Genomic DNA, 11,254 nt, shown 5'->3' on the forward strand with positions numbered 1-11,254 from the left:
AATAACGTGATATTTAGGCCCTGGAATGTGAATTGTACCAGGAGAACCCCGGCAAAAAAATGTGTAATTTCACCCCCCGCCACGAACGCGATTTTTACTGGGGGACCCCTCGAAAGCAATTGGGCTATTTTCAGGCTAGTTTTGAGTAGTAATTGGGCGGGTTTTGTAGCGAAAACCTGGCAACCCTGCACCAGACAGAGCTGTCGGCGATTCTTCCTATTGTCAAGTCATGCAGTGTGTAACCTCTTGTCGTCATTCCATCGTGCAGTGTGAACACAGCAACAACTGAATGCTACCCCAGATAGTCGTTCAGTATGAAACCAACAGTGATGCGACGTCTTTAAAAATCGTGCAGTGAGAACTCGGCATTAGCCAGCAACAATAACTATCATGCTTCATTTGTCATTAATAATTTTGATTCTAACAAACTGCATCAGCTTGTTTATCATTCTTAAGTCACAGTTCCATTAAAGAGCTGATTAAACACGCTCTGTCTATGTTCACCTGGGTCTGCTCTATGTTTTGGACGCCCTTTCTATGTTACATTCACTCCTGGTATCCTCTGTGCTATTTAGCTAACAATAACAAGAGTCATTTAGCAGGCAGATTCACAGGGACGCCAGCCAAAACATTCTCCACAGAGCTTTCTCCTCTCACTCGTACTTAGGACCCCACTCTCGAAGGTCCTGCCCCAACAAACAGGACAAAACCCCACTGTAGTACTCAGAGATAAGAACGCCCAGCATGGTCTGCAGTCTCTCCCCAGAGGCACCATACATATCTCCTCCATCTCCTCTCCACCACTACCAGCATTGACTGAAACACCAGCTCTGAGAACGTATAGATCTATGTCATAGTAACTTAATATGCACACACACATATCTTCCCCGTGCCTGCCCTGTCTCACCGTGGATCAGCGCTGGTTTGTCTACTGTGAGTGAGAGGCTGTTTAAAGTGGAGACAGTGTTCTGTCTCTGCTGCTGTCTTCTCATGCGTGACCCTCATGAGCTGAGTGAGGGTCAAATGGCAGCTGAGCTTGAAGCACAGTATCTGCTGGATGAAGAAAGACGAATACTGATGGAAGTGAAAGCAGTAGGTCAGTTTCTGGGAGCACATATATGCAGGTACATTGTCCTGGAAATGTGTTTGGATACTTAAGTCATACTTAAAAATGTATGAAGGTATTGAAATAGGTAATAAATGATCACCAAGTGACAAATAGTTTTCTGAGCAATTTTGGTTATGCTTTTAACCATCAGGTGGTTTTTGGTGGCAGTATGAAGTGAGTTACCCTCAATTTCGAACAGATGCAGTTCATCACATTCACTGTAGGCATGATCCTCCAACTTTAACAATTAAAAAAAAAATTTAATTTTGCATTGTTGTTTATACCACTTGACATTAATCTGGTGCTCATTTCTTTTTTCTTTTCTTTTTTTCAATTGTTAATAATTAGTGAAGCAATTTTGGTAAAATAATTATTTGACTATGAAATAATGATGACAAAAAATATCCCAAACTACTTAATATAGGTTATTTTCGAGAATTTCTTTCTTTTAATGATCATTTAACAGTTACATGGATCTCACATTTAATTTTAATTCTAATATTAAAAACATGCTCAACACAGTAAAGGTCTTTTATGTATTGAATTGCATTTTTTATGTATTTTTAAACAAATTAAGAGATGCAAAGTAAATGTCATTGACCTTTACAAATCAAGCACAATATCAAAATGTATTCTACTGACCTGTAGCTATGCATGTTTCATAACACTTCATAACACATTTGCATGACACTGGCATGAATTTCAGTTTTTTTGTGACTTGTTTTTCACACCTTTATATTTTTAATTTACGGTTATGCATGTTTTTTTTTTTCTTTTGGTTGTTTCTTGAAATATTTTTAATCCTTTGCCCTTCCCTCTTAAGAAACTAACAGCTTCTTGGCAGGTCGTCGGTGTGAAAACAAATTTGGATGGAAACGCGAAGTACTTGTCACAGTCTTCAGCGGGTGTGCCCAGGAGGGCCACCAGATGACTGTGTTCTGGGAGCACATGGCTTGTGTTGTGTTTGTCTGTTGCCATGTGCTCTCTCCTGTCTATTGTCTTGCCCCTCCCATCTTGTTACCTCGTTATTGTTTGAGTTGCTCCACCTGTGTCTCCCTCGTTTGGTCCCTATTTATTCTCCTGGTGCCTGTCATCCTGTGCTGATCCGTCATTTCTCATTGTGTGTGTTTCGTGTCTGCATGTGGTGCAGCTTTAGGCCTGCCTGTCTGTTTTTCCCCCTCGGGGTGGTTTGAGTTTGTTTTGTTTCATTTTTTACTAAAATAAATAATCATTTCTCCTGCACTTGAGTCCTCGCTTCATCTCCCCGCACGCACCGTGACAGTACTATATTCAATTTACATGCCCTCAGTTAATAATTTATGCAGTTGTAAATGTGTAGGACGATGTGTTACTGACAATAGTTCTGGTACATTCGAATGCAAACTGTGACACCTAAAAGCAGACTTCTAGAAGCTGGTAGTAAATCACACTTGCAAAAGTATCATCAGATCTTTGTGCGAAAGACAGGAGGTTACGGTTGCTTTGAAATAAATGATGAAATTGCATATTTCCTATTTTTCTTTTTCAGTCAGCATACAACCGGAAAGGTAGACTGCAAACGACTGAAAAAGTTGAGAGACACTAAGCATATGGCACACTTCAACTCAAGATGTTGGGAGCTGTCAAAGCACCACTATCTTTAGCATGACGATCTCACCCTTCTGCACAGAGACTGCACATGTGTGGATCTCTTGGAGAGCTATGCGCTCCTCACTTCTCTGCTCTTTTCATCTCCTTTGCCTCCTTTCATTTCGAGCACGCCTCATGTTGGGCTTTGTTTGCCAGCCAACACGGTGAGGTTCACACCCAGGGAGGTGGCAGAGGAAGGAGAACAGCAGGTAGGAGCCCTTTTTAAAAATGGCACTTGTGGGTTTACAGCAGCCCACCTATGTGGACACATCAGGGAGGTATTGGCCCGGGTCAAAACCGAAAATGAAGATGAAAGCAAAGCATTGGGAAGCCTGTTCACTCTCTGCCCTATCAACCCTATGATTGCACAAACACCATCTGACCACAGCACCCAGGGCCGGCGCTAGCTATAGGCATGCAGGCGATTGCCTAGGGCCTCAGGCTTTGAGGAGGGGCCTCCATAACCGTAACATCCCCTATATGCTAGTCCACCAGTCAAGACGGGCAGAAATACTAGCCTCATTGTTCATTGGATATAGTTGAATCGTCACTCATCTGCAATTAAACCAATTAATGTTGCAGTTTCAAAGCGGGTCCTACATTCTGGATGTTTGCGTAACGAACACATCCTTCAGGTGCTGCGAACTATGCGATGCAAACGGCTAAATAGGCACGCAAAGAAGTACAGCTCCTAATGCAGGTGTGTGAGTTGCTGTCATCTATTTTGGAGTGATTGCAATGTATTCTAAATATAAACTTGCTCTGTCGATCAGGGTGATTTCTGGAAAGATCATTCACTGCTTTATTATGAGTGTAAAAGAGCGCAAGCACCGTTGACGTGCCCAGACGCAACGCTTTGAATCTGCGCGTACAATCAATGAAATCGCATCGGGAGCTGACTAGCAAAATAGCTACAAAAGTAAAAGCAGAGAAGTTTGTATCAAAGTCAGGGGCGTAGATTACGCGGGGGACACGGGGGACGTGTCCCCCCCGACTTTTAATATCATGTAAATTCGTCCCCCGCACTTTTTCGGGCAAGTGTGTTCGCATAGAGGTTTTCAAGAGCCGGTGTGAATAAATATAGATTTAAATTCAAAGAGACAGGATAGTCTGTGCATGATCTGATGTTTTATTCGGACCCAGAATAAGGTGAGATGAACATCACGGAGCGCTAAACACTCATGCAGTGTATGTTTCATTCATACTCGAAGCCGGAGGGTGCTCTCGCGCAGAAAGTCGTACGAGGAAATTCCTAATATGGACAAAAGCGTCCAGCTATCGCTGTACGAAAACAGTTGTTTTCACAGAAAAACAGAAACGTTTGGAAACATGAAGACATTAAACATACGATTGCGACAATATATGGTTTATTTGTCCCTCACTTCTGAAATGATGGCTACGCCCCTGATCAAAGTTAAAAAGCAAACACACTAGAACATTTTTTTAATGGTTAATATATATATATATTTAAGGTAACAAGGCAATACATAATATCATATTATTGATATCAATAATATGACAATATCTGTAGTCAATATTGATTAAATGGGAAATCCTGCCCATACCCAGCTAGGGGGGAAAAATGATAAAAGCACTTACTGAAGTGGTATTCTGGAACTGTGATTAAATGAAATAAAACAGCTAAATAATAATAATAACATCAACAATAACATCTTTATCAAAAAAAGGGATTACCTTAGATAAAGTTTGATTAATATGCACATACAGTACCACTCAAAAGTTATTTTTAATATTTTTGAAAGAAATGTCTTCTGCTCATCAAGCCTGCATTTATTTGATCAGAAATACAGAGAAAAAAACAGTAATATTCGGCAAGGATGTGTTAAATAGATAAAAAGGGATAGTAAAGATTCACATTGTTATAACAGATTTAACAATAAAAAAATCCTGAAAAAATGTATCACAGGTTATAAAAAATATGATTTGTGAGATTCACATAGAAATTATCAACAGGCCATCCGAATAATTATTACATTTGACTTAAAACTGCAGAAATAAGAGAACCAGTTGTGTTAAGTTTTGCTTTTTTAGAGATGATTATAGATAAACATTAAAAGCTTATTTTTAATTAAAAAGAACACTTATTTTTTTCCCCTTTTTTTTTTTTGTGGAGTGACCTACTGTAGATATGTTTTTGTGAAAATAGCCAACAGGCCATCACAATAATTATTAAATTTGACTCTACAAAGACCCTCAAGGACTATGAAACACTTAGTAAATGTCTGCCCTCAATTTGTATAATGGTTTCTAAACTTGACCCAATGTAAAGGCTGCATGATGAGAATTGGATTTAATTGTGTGTCAGTTCACAATGGGTTGCCAATTACGAGCACATTTGGAAGAAATGCTGTCAGGAACTCGTGGAGACTGAGTGACATCAGAGACACGGGGCCAGAGCACTGGTGTCAGAGTAATTAGCATTCATTTAAAGTTGCTGAGCAAAAACAATTACACTAAAATGGAAGCAGGTACAAATGATGCTAGACTTGTTGTAATTTATTACTGATTACAGACCACCCAGCCCTCCCCCAATGCACACACAAACAAAATAATTTTTGGTAAATACCTATGTGATGCTTGTTCAAGGTCATTATATTTTTACCATGCATTTTATATTAATGCACCATTTTGCTATATTGCTTAGCAACCATAAACAACCTACTGTTAGGCTAATGGACTATATTGCTTTTTAGATAAGTTCTGGTTATCAATATTGAATTTAACATTGGTGTTTTTTATCATATTGCAAATGTTTTATAAATCCCTTATATGTGCCCACACTTCTTTTACCACATGCCCAAGAATACTCCTCACCCATCAAATCTCTGTAATGCATGGCCTATCATGACTTATTCCATTCTAAAGCTTTTCATAATACCTTATAATGCAAATTTTCATTTAATATATATTTTCAAGAATCTGATGTCTGAGTCTTCAATAACCAAAAGCACTAAATTTACAACATTGAGGTCACTGAACTGAATTGAATCAACATTGAAGTGACTTGAGCTGCATAATGACACTATTTTCTGCTGTACTGAACTGAATTGAACTTGCAATATAGGTAGTTACTGAACAACTGAAAAAAAAAACCCCACTGAACTAAACTGAGCTGAATATTGACACTATTATCTTCCAAAGAGCTGCTTTATAGATGAAAGGGAATTTGTTTCAAAATTTAAGAATTTTACAACATTAACACTGTTAATTTTCTGTGAAACATCTTTGAAATAATCTGTATTGTATAAAGCGTTATATAAATAAATGTGACTTAATTTTAATATGACTCAAATATGACGATAAGGGGCTGCAATTAATCAAAAGAATGTGCATTGAAAGGCATTACGAAAAAGCCATTTTTACTCCATTTTTCCTACAAGACATAAAGTTGCAAAGCACCTTAATATTTAGCTCTTAACATCCTCGTCAATGTCAGCGGCTGTTAAATGAAATATTTTTCTGATCCGCTGCCAACTACTTTCCCTACAAATCACCGTGGCAGCACACGATCGGGCAGCGCTTGATATTCGTCTCATAGACGCCCAGCTCGGTTATACATATTTGATCAAACAGCTGATATGAAGCAATAACCTCTCATGATGATAGTATTTATTCATCCCTGTAATGATCAGCCCCTGTTTAAATTGTGCTGGAAGGCCGTGACGTACGTGTTATTGGTTGCTGATGAGGACAAAGGCAACAGTGGGTGCAGATGTTGCCTCTGGAAGCCGGGGAGCGTGGGCCACTACGGCCCTGTGGCTATGCGGAGCCCCAGCTGGGGGAGAGAGACGGAGTACATTCATCTATCCCTCTCCGGGGCCTCGCGCAGGTACCCTTCCACTGCCAGGCATGGGGGATGAAAGGCTGCAAAGACTGTTTCACAGATGTCACCTGCTGGGGTTCAGTGGCCCTCGCCAGCAAATGTCATGTTTGGCAGCTGGTCCGCAGCTCTCTCCCCCACCAGGTGTTGGCAGAGAGGCTCCTAAAGGATACGAAAGATGCTTGCACCGGGGGCGTCCTAACGGAACAACATTAAAGAGAGTTGTTGGCTCCTGTCTGTCATAGTACATTGACCTTGTCCTGTTTTCTGCTCTCTCTAGGGCTGGAAGGGCCATGGTCTTTCTCCTTCCCTCTCGCTCCCCTTCTCGCTTCGAAAATGTTCCTCACATTCCCGGCAATCTGTCGTACTGCATCTGTCCCATATGGCTGAAAGGTCAGAAAAGTTTAGCCTCTTTTACACTTAACAAAATTATATTTGCTGCTTGTTCAGTTTACTTAATTAAAATGAGTAACACAATTCTTGAACATTCTGTCAAAACTCAGTTTCATTGCATTAAATCCACTTAAAGGCATAGTACACCCAAAAAATGGAATTGTACTCACTTTCATGTCATTCCAAACCTGTATGATTTCTTCTTCTTCTTCTTCTTTTTTATGTGGGTGAGCACCACACGCATGTGTCGAATGTGCATCAAAGACTGACACGGAAGAGAAGAAATTGTTGAATGAAGTCATTACTTTTGTTTTCTTTGAGCACATAAAAATTATTGTATTCTTGTAGCTTTATAATGTTGTGGTTGAACCACTGATGTCTCATGGACTATTTTAATGATGTCCTTACTACCTTTATGGGTTTGAAATCTGTAGTTGCGTTGATGTCTATGGGGGGTCAGAAAGGTCTTGGATTTCATCAAAAATATTTTAAAATGTGTTCCGAAGATGAACCGAAGGTCTTACGGGTTTCGAACAACACGAGGGTGAGTAATTAATGACAGAATTTTCATTTTTGGGTGAACTAACCCTTTAACAATCCATTTGTGCTGGGACAACATAAGTAATTTTTATTGTGTTGACAGGTAGAGTAATTGTGGAAACTGATTTTAGAAAATAGGCTAGTGGATTTATTAGCGTTCAGTAGGGATGGGAAGATTCCCCGATTCGCTCGGTGCATCGGCAAAAAGTTCAAGATGCGATGCTTCGGTTTAAAAAGTGTGCATCGGCTACAAGTTGGCATTTATATCACGATGCATAGTTTCTAACATATTTGCATCGGTAAAAAACGATTTATTAATATATAATTACTAGTGGATGCGGTAGTACATACTAATCAATGTAGATTGATTTCTCCTCTCTAAACTGTCTCTCAAGCACGTTCTCTCATCACTGCTGCTGCGTGATTGTGATGCATCACCACAACACTACAGAGACCCAAGGAAAAGCGGGGATTAAAGTCCAAAACATGACTTGAAATAACCTAACAAATCAATCGGGGCTAAAGCGGTTCCATAAATGACTAATTAAGTTCACACAATCTCACTAATTTGTGCACGTTTATTCTTAAGCAGCCCTTAATGTCGATCATGGATCAAATCGATATAATATATTTGTGCTGTTTAATGCATTTGAGACGTTGTGTTTTCCTCAGTGCATAACAAACATGTCACAGTTATATTCTTCATCTGTAAATGTTAGAAAGTCATGCAAATATATCCATTTTGCTGTCAGAAGTGGGCGAGGCTTACGCGAGTGAACGAGCGCTGCTGTACATATACACGTTAAACAGACGGCGCGCAATCGAATTTTGTAGAATTTTAAACCTTCATATAAGTGTATTTTTATGATAGCAGTAACTGTAAAGGGACTATTGTAATGGGTAAATCAAATGTAAGCTTGTGTCTTTTGTAGAATTTTAAACCTACATATAAGTGTATTTGTATGATAACAGTAACTGCAAAGGGACTATTGTAATAGGTAAATCAAATGTAAGCTAGTTCAGTACTAATTACTAAGCTCAAATGAGTTAATGTGCGTTTCTTATAGGAGTTAAAATATAATAATTTTCTTTATTATTTATTTTCATTTTTTAATTCAGTGATTTTAACTTTTAATTTAGTTATTTTAATGCTTTAAAGAGCAATTTTAGATTGTAATGTTCTAATGTTCTACTAATAACCATAAAAGGTACAGCTGTCATAAAACCAGAGAGAAATGCTGCATGGCTAGAAACCGCTGATCAAATTGTATTCATATATCTTTAAAAAAAGGTCATTACATTTTGGGCACAATACATTAAATACAGTTGGTTGTACCCTATTTTTTATTTATTTGACCTGCTTTAGACCAGGTTAGTTTCCCAGCATAAGTTGCCACAGTGACTAAACTTGATCTAGGCCCATGTTAAATTTGTTTTATGGAACCAAACCATTTGACAATGGGTCAGACTAACTGAAATAAGCCTGACTTATTTGGTTAACTTGTTTTATGAAACAGGCCTCGAGGCATTAAAAGTGATCATATTTTCTCCATTGCACTGTATTGCATCGAATCGCATTGTTTTGAATCTAATCGAATTGAAATCGGATCGCACTGCATCGTAACAGGGGTGAATCGTATCGCATCGCATCGGTAGCTGCTTCATATGTATCTTTAATGTATCGTATCGTTGGCTATGCATCGAGATGCGTATCGTATCGGCCTTAGTCATGAGATGCACATCCCTAGCGTTCAGTGTTCTAACATTTGTAAATTTATAAGAGTCCATTAAGAAAAAGTTATTTTAAATATTAATATTTCACAATATTACTGTTTTTAAAATTAACATTTTTGATCGAATAAATCACTTACAGACTTCTTTCATGAACGTAAAAATCTTTTCAACCACAAATTTTGATATACTGTATATAATTTAGGGTTTAAGGACAAAGATTTAGACAGCCTCTGGAGGTAATTTTTGGCAATGCTCAGACAGAGTATTAAGTGTTATTTTATGTGTTTTTGAAAAAGATTAGTAAATAGAGGATTTGTTAGTATTCAGTGTTCTAGTATTTGTAGAATTACTTTTACATGTCTAATTTTAATGGTAGTTGCTTAGTTTAGTTAGGTTTTTATTATACAAGGTATTTGAGTTGAGTCTACATGTTCATTTTATGTTTTTGAAAACACAACATACTGATTTTTCCCCAAACCAGTTAAGTGCAAACTCCACCCCACAGTCGACTTCATTGGTCAACTACATCACAGTAACCTGTCAAGAAAAAATCATGGATTCAGTTCAGAGTTCAGAAAAATCACGGATGGAATCTGATCGCTACTGGGAACAGTAATGCTACTGTAACAAGATGTTCTACCAATGCTATACTACGTTTAAGGTTAGAGGTTAGTAGTTGTTTTAGCACTGTGTAGACAATCAGCACTGTGATTGAACTGACCAATAAATAAACAGCTGCGGGGCAGCATCTGCGCTTAAAAAAAAAAATCACACAGAAATCTCAACCGCTGTCCACACTTGACTCAAGTTAAGCCAAAAGTTTTTTTCTTTTGGTAGATGTTTTATGCAGTTTTTATGCATTGTTTTGTAACTGTCCAAATATTCATAACATTTTCGGAAGCCAATCTGATGCATCTACAATATTAATGCATCTGAATTTAATTTCCAAAATGATTCACCATCCTTCCTTAATGAGGGCAAATTTTGTTGTCGTCAACACAAAACTCAGCTAATTATCTTGCACGCTGCTGGGAAGGCTGATGAAGACATCATTGATCGGAACAACAAGCCACCGCACTGTCACTTTGTAGAATATGCCATGATGCTTTTTGCATTTGTATCACTCACCTTTAGAGGCTGTGTGTGAGAAATGACAGATTTGATAGGGCTGTGCTTGTCTTTTTGTCATGCAGGGTGGACATGACTAATCTAAGCCTGCCATCTGGTTAAAGACATGGCCCCTGCTGTCGCCTGTATTTCCCATGAATCCTCACTGCTCCTCTCCCCATGGAGACACGTCCGGAAAGGTCAAAGGTCAACCCCGTGACCTGCAGAGAGGTATTGCTCCTGCTGCTCAGAGGTCACGTCCCCTCTGTATCCCACCATAGCTTGAAAGGTGTCAAAATACACCTCTGCATGGGTTTTAATATCTTACGAGAAAAGGTGGAGTGCATGGTGTGTGTATATATATTTATATACATATAATAGAAATATTAACATATGTACAATACACTGCCTTTCAAAAGTTTGGGGTCAGTATGCTTTTTAATTTTTTTCTTAAAGAAATTAATACTTTTGCTCAGCAAGGACACATTAAAATCCTGAAAAGAATCCTGAAAAATATGCATCACTGTTTATTAAGCACCACAAGCATTTTCAACATTGATAATAATAAGAAATGTTTCATGAGCAGCAAATCAGCATAGCATTACAATGATTTCCGAAAGATCATGTGACACTGAAAACTGGAGTAATGGCTGCTGACAATTCAGCTTTGCCATCACCAGAATAAATTACATTTAAAACAAAGGTTGTGTTATTGATAAATAGCATTAATTTGAGTATTCATTTCACTCTTGCACAGACTCCATTGGCACCAGTCTTTTGTTCATATTCAACTCAGGTTCATGAGTAAGATTTTTTAGTGCATTTTGCAGAGACTTGAAGTTTGTAAGGTAGCTTCAAAAGACTAAAAGAATGATTTTAGGATTAGTATGGTTTCTATTGTA

General features: G+C 38.3%; 1 long non-coding RNA gene across 3 annotated transcripts in view; it reads left to right on the forward strand.

The window, feature by feature from the left end:
- Positions 1-10,610, forward strand: part of LOC107655312 (uncharacterized) — a 48,691-nt gene extending 38,081 nt beyond the window's left edge. For 2 of the 3 annotated variants that reach the window (XR_001630423.1, XR_001630422.1), the window contains exons 3-5: positions 6,859-6,971; positions 9,727-9,906; positions 10,439-10,610. This is a non-coding gene — a long non-coding RNA (uncharacterized LOC107655312). The remainder of the gene's footprint in view (positions 1-6,858; positions 6,972-9,726; positions 9,907-10,438) is intronic. The other variant, XR_001630424.1, reaches the window with a different exon arrangement.
- The last annotated feature ends 644 nt before the right edge of the window (positions 10,611-11,254 follow it).

The sequence above is a fragment of the Sinocyclocheilus anshuiensis genome, unplaced genomic scaffold (genome assembly GCF_001515605.1).
Source record: "Sinocyclocheilus anshuiensis isolate Anshui unplaced genomic scaffold, SAMN03320099.WGS_v1.1 scaffold1096, whole genome shotgun sequence".
In the NCBI taxonomy this organism is placed as follows: Eukaryota; Metazoa; Chordata; class Actinopteri; order Cypriniformes; family Cyprinidae; genus Sinocyclocheilus; species Sinocyclocheilus anshuiensis.